The sequence below is a fragment of the Hypanus sabinus genome, chromosome 1 (genome assembly GCF_030144855.1).
Source record: "Hypanus sabinus isolate sHypSab1 chromosome 1, sHypSab1.hap1, whole genome shotgun sequence".
Lineage (NCBI taxonomy): Eukaryota > Metazoa > Chordata > Chondrichthyes > Myliobatiformes > Dasyatidae > Hypanus > Hypanus sabinus.
This window is the reverse complement of record NC_082706.1, coordinates 205,246,514-205,258,536: the sequence shown is the minus strand read 5'-3', so window position 1 is coordinate 205,258,536 and position 12,023 is coordinate 205,246,514. Positions and strand designations below refer to the sequence as shown.

Sequence of the window (12,023 nt, the reverse complement as noted above, 5' to 3'; positions counted from 1 at the left end):
TAAATTCTATTGTATTTATTTTCCTGTAAATGTCTGCAAGAAAATGAATCTCAAGGTAGTATGTGGTAAAATATTTATGCTCTAGATTATCCCAAACTCATCTAATCCACTATTTGCAACTACGCCATGAACTAGTGGAATTCACTCCATGAAGTTTCCTTTTCTTTCGCAGTCGCCGTTCTTGAGCTGGAGCGGCCAGCCCGAACAGCGCCACACCCGTTCCTCCGCTTTGCTCATACCCTGGACCAAACACCGCGGTCAATTTTACCACCTCAATGGCAGCGGTGATTTACACCCCGACAGCCGAGGGTATTTGATGCCCACTCGCCTCGCAGGGACCCCTCCCTCGCCCAGGAGCCGGCAACGCTCCGGAAGCGATGACGTCGCCCGGCGGGCCGTGACGTCACTTCCGCCGCCTGGTTGTTGTCTGACGTTCGGCCGCCGCTCCCTCTGACGCCGTGATCGGAGCGGCCTGGGTGGGCGGCAGTCGGCGAGGCCGGGCGAAGCGGGGCAGAAGCGTCGAGAAAACATCAGTCACGACCGCCGTCGACGGTGAGCTTAAAGTCCGTGGAGGGGTGGTGGGTGGTGGCGGGACTCCGGTCATTCAGCTGTTGTGAACCGGTCCGGTCCCCGGGACCCCATCCCCGGGCCTTCTCGGTACCACTGCCCTCCCACCCCCCCCGATCCCCGGGGAGACCTCGGGCCTCGATCCATGGGGAGATGCCGTTCCCGTGTCTCCACGGCACCACGCCTCTGATCCACGGGGAGTCCCCAGTCCTCCGTGGTACCTCACCACACTACCCCACCCCAATCCATTGGGAGTCCCCCGTCCGTCACCCCCTGTTTCCGAGCCTCCACGGTACCGCCCCCGATCCACTGGAATTCCCCGTCCCCTTCCCCAGTCCATTCAGTAACCCGCCCCGCCCCGCCCAATCTCCAGACCATTTAACTGCTGCAAACCTCTCTCCCGACCCTGAGCCTCCAGGGCACCGCCCCTCCGTCTTTACCTCCTTCTCCACTATCCCAACCAACCTCGGGCTCGCTCCGTGCAGCACTTCCCCAACTATTCACTAACCCACTCCTCGGGCTATTCAGCACACAAAATGCTGGAGGAACTCGGCAGGCCTGGCAGCATCCATGGAATAGAGTACAGTCGACGTTTCTGGCCGAGACCCTTCAGTAGGACTCAACCGCTGCAAAACCCTCCGTCCCCGGGCTGCTCACTAACCCGCCCTGCCCCCGCACCCCTTTTACGGGCTTGTTCGACTACGGACCCCAAATCGCCAGGCTACCCACTAAACTCACCTCGCCCAAAAGTGAAAGTATATCTTCCCTAAATATAATTTCTGTAATGGAGTGAGGTGCTTCGTGGGAGTGTTAGTAAATAAAATTTGACACAGCTTCTCTGAATCAAGTTTAGTACTGTGAAATTTGTTGTTTTTCGCGGCTGCAGTAGTTTGAAATAAAACTAAATTATGTACAATATTAAATACATAGTACAAAAGGAGAGCTCACGGGTTCATTGTTCATTCAGAAATCTGATGTCAGAGGTGAAGAAGCTGTTCCTGAATCACTGATTGTGTGTCTTCAGGCTTCTGTACCGCCACCTTCATGTTAGCAATGAGAAGAGGGCATGTCCTGGGAGTTGGGTGTCTTCAATGATGGATGCTGCCTTTTTGACGTTGATGCTAGGGAGGCTAGTGCCCACGATGAAGCTGGCTGTATTTACAACTTTTTGAGACAGGTGACCGATGGGGAAGTTCCAACATTCCTTTTTAAAGAGTGTCAAAGGGGGGGGGGGGAAGACAGTGTTTTGGAAAACAGGTTCCGACTGTAGTTAAAAACACACCAGCAACAAGTTCATTACCTTAGATACAAGGGGCATTAGATTAAAATAGAATATAGACTCAGGGAAGAGAGAAAGGTTTGAAAGTGAACATGACTTTTTGGTTAATGAAAACAAAGTACAGTATACTGCAGCAGCATCAACCGAGGGAAATGGACAGTCAGTGGTTTGATTTGAGACCCTTTATAGAGCCTTATAACAACTGGACCAGAGCCCTCCTTTCTTGTGGGGGTGAGTGCATGCCTTATTCTGATTGTCGAAAGCCGCTTCCATTGTGATTGGTTTGTTTAAAAGGTGCACCTGCTTTTCCCATTGGATAGGTGCCTGGTGTCCCATTTCAAATGCCTTGGGTATATAAAATAGCACGTGAATGGACCTTGCTCTCTTCTTAGTTTAAGACATGACCATTGGGACGGCCTGCTTGACGTGCACTAAGTAGGTTTATTGAATGTACAAATGTCTATTGAGTACTCGGCCTTGTAGCGTCTGTAACTTGGGGAACGTGAATGTTTGGTTGAATTTTCACTGTAAATAAATGATACTTTCTGTAACTTTCTGTATACTTTCTGTAACACTTGATTGAATATTACACCTCCATACCCCTCTGATCCATATACTTGACCAATCTTATCTTAAGTGTTGAAATTGGACCTTTCTCCACTTCTTCTGTTGGCAGCTCATTCCACACATTCACTCCCTTCTGATCCCCTTAAGCATTTCACTTTTCACACTTAACCCATGACCCATTCTAGTCCGAACCTCAGTGGAAAGAGCCTGCTTGTATTTGCCCTAACTATAGCCCTCATCATTTGTATGCCTCTATCAAATCTTCCCTTATTCTCCTACACAGAGAATAAAGTTCTAACTTACTCAATCTTTCCCTATAAATCAGGTTTACAATTCCTGGCAACAGCTTTGTAAATTTTCTCTCTGTTGCATGTCAGTCAACCCCTCATGATCTCTTCTGTGTAAGGGACTGCACAGGCTTCAGAGTAAATGGTCTTAGTGCAAGTTTTGAATTGCCTCTCATTTATGGAGGATATATTAAGGAGGACCTCAATATAGCCATCAGAAGTGCATTCAAGAGATGAAGCCTTACAGACTGTGGTTTAAAGAGGAGAGAGCTGAAGCAGTCACGTGGGGTTATGGTGACAATTTTGCAGAACACTCAGAATGGTTTTCTGACTCATTAGAAAAGAATTTTCTAAATGTTGTGCAAACATTCCCTCATCCATTCTGTGGGTCTTGACTAGATGCTCTGACATGTCTACTGAGTGTGTATAGGGTCCCAATTATCAGGAACAAAACTTCAAGATAGTTCAGTGTCATTTCCTGTTCACAGGTGTCAAGGAGAACAAAATAATTGTTGCTCCAAATCCAATGCAGCATTAAAATACACTATAAATACATAAGATGGCTTATGTACATTGATTGTATGTCCGTAGGGACAGGAGTGACAGGAAATGATGAAGTAGTACTGTTTGGGTGGGCTAGTGGGTGGGGTTGTTGATCAGCCTTACTGCTTGGGGAAAGTTAACAGTTTCTGAGTCTGGTGGTCCTTGATGTGGATGCAATGTAGCTTTCTCCCTAATAGGATAGGGACAAACAGTCCATGTGCAAGGTGTGTGGGATCCTCCAGGATGTTACTGTTAGTTTTTTTCAAGCACCTTTCTGTGTATCTATCCTTGATGGCAGGTTGGCTGGTGCTGGTGATACACGGGATAGTTTTGACTACCTGTTGTTCGCTGCAGTGCAGTTTCCATGAATGGTAGTTGATTTATTTCTTTTTTGAATTTTGTTTGGTGAAGGGGAGTATTGCAGAGCCTCAAACTGCTTCTCGTTCAGTCCTGTGTTGGATTGTCAACACGTCTGTTCATGTTGACTCAGAGGTGTTCTGAATCTGAGGCACAATGTTCACTATTGTGCTGTCTGGTTTGAGTTTATGTTTTAACTCAGATTGACAAGCTATGCTGGTAATGTTTTTCATATTCTGATTTAAGTGATCATTTAATTTACCAGATTCTTCCCCACTGCCCCCAATTTGCACTTGATAATCTAGTTATTTCTAAAAGTAGGAGCTGGATTTACTTTAATTTCAAGAATACTTCATTATGTACATACCTGTTCCTTTCTGGTTGGATGTTTGAAGTCTTGAAAGGAGACGACCAAAATAGAAAACATGCGAAGACCATCAGGTATGGGGTGAATTGCTGAAAATCATCATCGATACAGAAAACTCCTTCCATTTTCAGTAACCAGAAATTCAAAATAGTTGGCAAAAATAGTCCGAAGAACTTAACTAAAAGCTGTAGTGAGTTATATCATCAAAGTAGGAAGAGGAAAAGAGATTTGGAAAACCATAAGGGAAAAATCTTCGGGGAATGTTGGGGGGCAAAGTAGTGGGTATAGAGTGGAAAAGTCTTTAGAGTTGATTCTAGCAGCATGGACTGAAAGGCCTCCTCCATTGATTTCAAGGCACTCAGACTTGCGCTTGAAAAAAATCAGGTTTAGTATCACAAGTTTAGGTCCTGAAATTTGTTAACCTTACAGCAGCAGTACATAATGTTTTATACATAATATATATGAAAAACATCGCAGTAAATATACATGTATATTAGATAGTTAAATTAAGTAAATAGTGCAAAATTGCATCATCTCGGACCGCAAGACCCTGCAGCGGATAGTGAGGTCAGCTGAGAAAATCATCGGGTCTCTCTTCCCCCCATTACAGACACTTACACTACACGCTGCATCCGCAAAGCAAACAGCATTATAAAGGAAATGGAGATAAAAAGCAGTGAGGTAGTGTTCATGGGTTCAATGTCCATTCAGAAATCAGATGGCAGAGGGGAAGAAGCTCTTCCTGAATTGTTGAGTGTGTGCCTCCTACCTGATGGCAACAATGAGAGGTGGCCATGTCCTGGGTGGCAAGGATCCTTAATAATGGAAGCTATAACAATAGGTTTTGATATTTTTAAAGATGGTCTTTGAACATGGATTCTTTTTTCATTTTGGGTGTTATTCTCTTAGATTTTAAAGTTGTCACCACCTAGTTGCCTTTGATTAATTGCTCTTTATTTAAAAGAGGTTGATGAGGAAAATTACTGTCTCGAAATCTTGCCATATAGTGGTTTAAATTTGTATTGCTTTAACCTTATCTCAAATTTATAACATTCATTGTGGAAAGGGAGTTTGACTAAATGAGTTTGTATTATAAACATGAGAGATTCTGCAGATGCTGAGAAATCTAAAGCAACACATTGGTAAGGCCAAACTTGGAGTATTGTGTACAGTTCTGGTCACTGAATTATAGGAAAGAAGTCAACAAAATAGAGAGAGTACAAAGAAGATTAACTAGAATGTTACCTGGGTTTCAGCACCTAAAACAGGGAAAGGTTGAACAAGTAGGTCTTTATTCTTTGGAGCATAGAAGGTTGAGGGGGGACTTGATAGAGGTATTTAAAATTATGAGGGGGATAGATAGAGTTGACTTTTTCCGTTGAGAGTAGGGGAGATTCAAACAAGAGGCAAAAGTTTAAGGGTAACATGAGGGGGAATTTCTTTACTCAGAGTGGTATCTGTATGGAATGAGCTTCCAGTAGAAGTGGTAGAGACAGATTCGGTATTGTCATTTAAAGTAAAATTGGATAGGTATCTGGACAGGAAAGGAATGGAGGGTTATGGGCTGAGTGTGGGTCAGTGGGACTAGGTGAGATTAAGCATTCGGCACGGATAGAAGGGCCAAGATGGCCTGTTTCCGTGCTGTAATTGTTATATGGTTATAACACACACAATGCTGGAAGAACTCAACAGGTCAAGCAGAATCTAATGATAACTGGTAATAATGATATAATTTCTCTATGCAGCATATAGATACTGCCTGACCTGCTGAGGTCCTCCAGCATTTTGTGTGTTATGTGAGAGTTTGTATTAGTCTTCACTGAGAACCATTTCCATTCCTGGTTATTTGTTACCCAATTTTGAAATTCTAACTGTTTTTGGTGTCCAATCTAATCCTTGTTCTCTTGCTCAGTGTTGGATGGAGTTTTCTAGAACTTTCTATCCTACACTGAGCAAGAGGTAAATTAATGTTAATTTAGTTTCTAAGTGAACTGTGAGTATTGCTGGTAACATGGGCATTTCATAGAACACTACAGCACAATTCAGTCACTCTGGTACACAATATTATGTCAACCTTTTAACCTACTCCAAGATCAATCTAACCCTTCCCTTCTACATAGCCCTCCATTTTTCTGTTGTTCATGTGCCTACCTAAGAGTTTCTTAAATGTCCTTAATGTATCTGCCTTCACCACCACCCGTCACAGGGTGTTCCATACACCCACCATTTTCTGTGTAAAGAAATTACTTCTGTCATCCCCCTTATACTTTATACTTTCCTCCAATTACCTTAAAACTCTGCCTCCTGTTAGTAGCTATTTCTTCCCTGGTAAAGAGTCTTCATGGTTGTCTCTAATCCCTTTTGAGAAGGTTGTGCCAAAGCACCCTACTGAACTGTTAAAATCCAAATTAAGCTGCTTCCACATCCTAACTTTGACGTGGGAGTCCATATCCCACCACCTGTAAATGACCACTGTTCACATTTGGATGTTGCAGGTTCTGCAGATGCTAGAAATGCAGAGCAACACACACAAAATGTTGGAGGATCTCAGCAGGTCAGGCAGCATCTATGAAAAGGAGTAAAGAGTTTAGTTTTGGGCAGAGGTTCCTTTTCACAGCGGCTGCATGATGGAACTTTGTCCTGATTCACCAGTTACAGAAATGTTAGTCTTGGTTGCTTCTGCTGTTCAGCATGGATGTAATTTTTTATTTATAGTTATTAGACTGGCATGGCCTGGTCAAGTATTGCTTCCACACCTGCTGTGTTCCTCTACTGGTGTTTAACCAGGCTTAGTTAATGATGGTGTTACAGACAGACCAAAAGGCATCTAGTTTTAAACTGCAAACACAAGGAAATCTGCAGATGCTGGAAATTCAAACAACACACACAAAATGCTGGTGGAACACAGCAGGCCAGGCAGCATCTATAAGGAGAAGCACTGTTGACGTTTCGGGCTGAGACCCTTTGTCAGAGATCTCTTACTATCTTTCCTTTCAGTTAGTCCTGATGAAGGGTCTTGGCCCGAAACGTCGATAGTACTTCTCCTTATAGATGCTGCCTGGCCTGCTGTGTTCCACCAACATTTTGTGTGTGTAGTTTTAAGCTGCTAGGTTCTCAAATCCATTCATCTATGTGCATTGGGGAGTGTCCTCAGTGTGTCATTCTCTTTACCAATGGCAGTTAGATTGGTGACGGCAAGACACCGACATTCACTCACTGCTATCTCCTTCCAGTAGACGCGGCATTGTTGATTTATGCTATGATTCAAAGTTCAAAGAACATTTTATTATCAAAGTACTTATGTTATAGTTCATTTTCTTGTGGGCATACTCAGCAAATCTAAAGAATAGTAATTATAGCAGGCTCAATTAAAAATTGACTAGAGTGCAGAAGACAGCAAACTGCAAATGCAAATATAAGCAAGTAATGAGAGCATGAGATAATGACAAACAGTCCTTAAAGTGAGATCATTTCAAAGATTGGGCAAGTGAGTGTAGTTATCCTCTTTTGTTCAAGGGCCTGATGGATGAGGGTTAGTAACTGTTCTTGAACCTGATGATGTGAGTCCTGAGGCTCCTGTACCTTCTGCCTGATGGCAGCAGTGAGAATTGAGCATGGCCTGGGTGGTGGGGATCTCTGAAATGATTCTATCATTGAGTGTCATTTTCCCCAGTCACTCTGTGCTCAAGAATGAAATGGGATAATGGGCTGATAGAAATGCTTGATTGGTAAAGCCTGACTTGTTGAGATGGCATTCGTAATACATTGTGGTATGCCTGGTTGACTCATCCCTTTTAATTGCATATTGCGGTTCGGTTCCCTGGCTGACTGTTTAATGTGGCTGTTTAAGGCAAAGTTTAACATAACGATACGGTACTCTTGTCCATATTACTGTACATTAAAACAAGGTTTTCTCTTCCTCTACTGTGTAATTTGAAATACAGCATTTTGTTCACAGTGAGGGAAAAGGATGTCATGTTTAACTCAATATTGATTTAAATCTGAACTGGTGTTGCTCCTGCGGTTCAATGGCCCTAGCTTGATTTCTAACACCACCTTGGTCGTGGGATTCTTTGTTGCACTCTATTTGTAAACACTGTTGCAAGGGCGTTAACCTGATCTGAGGAAGCTTTTAACTTCAGGCTGTAACTTTTTGTGTGTGTGAGAGACAGTATGGTTGTTATTCAGTTGCAAGTTAGAATAAGCACCACACCCAAAAAATGAATCTAGGCTCCAGGAAGCTGCAGAATGTGTCACCTCTTCATTGTTTTTGTGGAAAAGCGTGGCAATTATTGGTTATAATGGTGTTAGTGTAAATTGCTTTTATTTGAATTTATTGCTGAGTATATTGTTATGATATAGTAAGAAATAAGCTCAGACTCCTAACAGTATATGAATGATCTGTTCATTATATAATAGTGTTATGGAAAGTTTATAAAGTTTGAACAAGCATTCAGGTTCCCTGCCTTGGTTTACTGGCCTGGTTCATTCCAAAACAATTTAATCCAGAACGTTTGTGTTTTTTTTTGCTTACAGAGTTATCCAATAATTGGAGTTATGTATTGGGATATAGAATTTTGTCAAATAATGTTCTGGCTTATCAAAGTTTTTCAGATAGACTTTTAATCTGTTTTCCCCAGTGGTTTCTGTGCCCTATTGTAACACATTTGCTTTGATGTGAGTTGGGACATTGTGATCTTTTTGAGGCATTTGAGGCCAGACCATAAGATGGGTTCCTAGCCTGGGGTCCATGGTGCCTCGGTTAGTGGCATCAAAAAGGTGAGAACCCCTTGCCATAGGCGTAGGAGCAGAATTAGACCTCTGGGTCCATTGAGTCATCTTCGTCATTCCACTATGGCTGATTTTTATCCTTCTCAACCCCCATTCTTTTGCCTTCTCTCCTTAACTGGTGTCCTTACTAAACAAGAGCTTATCAACCTCTGCTTTAAATATACCCAGTGACTTTCTTGTCTTCCATAACCATCTGTGGCAAAGAATTAATTCTTCAGATTCACAACCCCTCTGTCTAAAGAAATCCCTCTTCATCTCTGTTCTAAAGGGATGTCTTTGTATTCTGAGGCTGTGCCCTCTGGTCCAAGACTTCCCCACAACAGGAAACATCCTCTCAACATCCAGTTAATTCTTAATGCATTTGCTTTGTGTGTTTTGGGTCATTGTAATCTTGTTGAACATGGCTGGGTGTCTTAATTTGGGATCAGATCACAGAGCAAGATGATATAACTGGAAAAGCTGAATCTGGTGATAATGGGGTCGTATTTAAGAATCAGAGAAAAAGTTGTGAACGCGTCTTCAACCAGCTAAATTATCAGGAACCTTTTTTTAATGTTTTGAGAAAGTGGGCATTGTTGGCCATCCCCAAATGCCCTTGAAAGTCATGTTGAGCCACCTTAAATTGCTGAAGTCATTGCAGTGGTCAATGCAATTGGATTAAAGATTAGTTTTATTTGTCACATGCACAAAACGTAGTGAACTGTGTTTGTGTTAGCAACCACACAGGCCAAGGGTCTATCAGGGGCAGCCCACAAGTGTCATCATGCTTCCAGTGCCAACAGAGCAACTTACTAACCCCAAGGTCTTTAAGATGTGAGATGACACCTGAGGGAACCCGGGGGTCAAGGAGAGGATGCACAAACTTCTTACAGCGGTGGCAATTGAACCCCGATTGTTGACGTTATGTTAGCCGCTGTTGCTACCATGCTGCCATATCTACGCTACCTTGAGTAGGGATTTTGTTTAAAGATTTAAACCCATTGGTGAAGGAACAGGGGTATAATTTTGAGAGGGTGATGTAAAACATGGAGGTGGTAGTATTTTCCCTGTATCCACTGCTCTCCTCTCTCCAGGCAACAGAGGTCACACATCTGTGAGTTGTTTTCAGGATAGCCTGGGAAAGCAAGCCCAGCATATGTATGTGTACTTGGCTTACACATAAGCTCTGGTGTTCAGCTGAGTGTCACTGGACATGCTACTTTCTTTTGGTACTGAAGGTTTTAGTTCTGGTTAGGCACAGATTTCTTGGTATGTGAAGAGTATACCATCATGCTGCTAGCTTGTGCTAAATGAGATTCAGAAGGTGTCACTTTCTGTCAGATATCCAACTTCTGGTACACATCTGTAGCCAGACTATTTATGTTACTAGTGAAGGGTTCCAGGAAAACTGTTTCTTGAGTAGAATATGTATAAGTTGGAATAAAAATGCAAAATATTGGAACACTTGGGCCAGGCAACAGGTGCAAAAAGAGAAGGTTAATGTATTAGGTCCAAAGCCCTTCAGTTCTGGACTGTTCGGTCGGTGTAAACATATAGAATTTAGTATCACAATACATGTCCTTCAGACCACGATGTTGTGCTGAACTTTTAATCTACTCCATAACCAATCTAACCCTTCCTTCGTACGTAGCCCTCTATTTTTTCTATCATCCATGTGCCCATCTAAGAGTTTCTATGTATCTATGTAATTCATGTCCCTAATGTATCTGCCTTTTACCCCCATCTCCAGCAGAGTATTTCACACGCTCCTCACTCTCTTTGTAAAGAACTTGCCCTTGACATTCTATGCACTCCCCCCCCCCCCCCACCCCAAACACTCACCTCCAGACACCTTAAAATTATGGTACAAGAGGAAGTTTCTCCATTTTGCGTAAAGTGACAAGAACTGTTCAAGAACAGTTACTACTCCTGAACCATCAGGCTCTTAAACAAAGGGGGGCTATTTTATCTTGTTATTTCATATTCATTTATTATCTACATTTGTACAGTTTCTTTACTGTTTACAGTTCTTGATGTTTACAGATCCAGTTTACAGTTTCTGAAGATTTGCTAAGGACTTCAGGGTTGTATATGGTGACATCTATGTACTCTGATAATAAATTTTACTTTGAACTTTGGGCCATGAACAAGGACTGAACCTGAGGAGGAATTCCGTATATGTAGAAGCAGTAAAAAGCTTTCCACCTCTTCATTCTTGTCTAGCTAGAAGTGGATAAGGTCAAGTGATGCCTTATGTAAGGGATGAGGTAGTCAAGACAGGTTGTAAAGAGTGTGAGCAGTGGTAAGCAGTTTTATTTCAATGCTAGTTGGTGAAACTTACCCTTGCATTTCCAGCAATTGTGCAGCTACCCTGCAAAATCCAATTTCAAAAATTGTAAGAGAGTCTGTGGCGGGGTGGTGAACCTACAGTAGGCTTGCCCAAGATGGCACATGCAAAACATAGCATGCGGTGTTGCCTCTTGATTCTTTAAACTCCACCTGTAAAAATAGATAATGAATATCTTTATTGCCAAATGAAGCAGTGAACGATTTTTTTTACATCTTGAGAGCAGCGCGACATTTTCACAGGAACAGTCTCACACCAGCTTTGTACCAGCTAGACAGTAGCCTGAATGCATGACGTTAGCTGATATGTTATGAAATACAGCTGATATGTTATGAAATACTCAGATCTGGTGTACATATCAGTATTTGGATAGTAAACTTGCTGATAAAATTAATGCTATGCGCACAGGTCTTAAAACAACCAAATATTTATTTTTTAATGTAAAATATTTGTCATTAACAGTGCAGCGACTAGTCTTACTGAGAGTAAAGTTTATTTTCCTTTCCTTGATCTTTTATAAATGTGCACCAAAATCTATATTTTCACATTCACATATTTTATGTCATGTGAGGTCCAATAACACACATTCCTATTCAGAAATAATATAAACATGAGTTTTAATAATTTTGAATGTTTTCTAAAATGCTTCATCTATTTTAATCTATTATACATTTATTAATATTAAAACAATAAATACATTTAAATAAGCAACAGGGCTCATCTTTCTTCCTTGAAGTCCATAATTGTTATTACAAATGATAATCCCTGTACAAAATTAACATGGTGCATGGGAGAATTTTTAGAAGATTATCGCCAATTTAGGCACACAATCTCAAAGGTTCGGCACCCCTGCTCCATGGTATCCTTTCCATTTGCTGTGGTGTTACATCTGCTCTTGCATTGTTTGATCAAGCTCCGGCATGATTTTGCTCTTTCCCA

General features: G+C 42.1%; 1 protein-coding gene across 2 annotated transcripts in view; it reads left to right on the top strand.

Moving 5' to 3' along the window:
- Positions 1-396: 396 nt before the first annotated feature.
- LOC132402050 (ras-related protein Ral-A) overlaps positions 397-12,023 on the top strand; it is a 42,374-nt gene continuing 30,747 nt past the window's right edge. Inside the window, exon 1 of one of the 2 annotated variants that reach the window (XM_059984565.1) lies at positions 397-552. The gene's annotated coding sequence lies outside the window, so the exon portion shown is untranslated. The remainder of the gene's footprint in view (positions 553-12,023) is intronic. The other variant, XM_059984576.1, reaches the window with a different exon arrangement.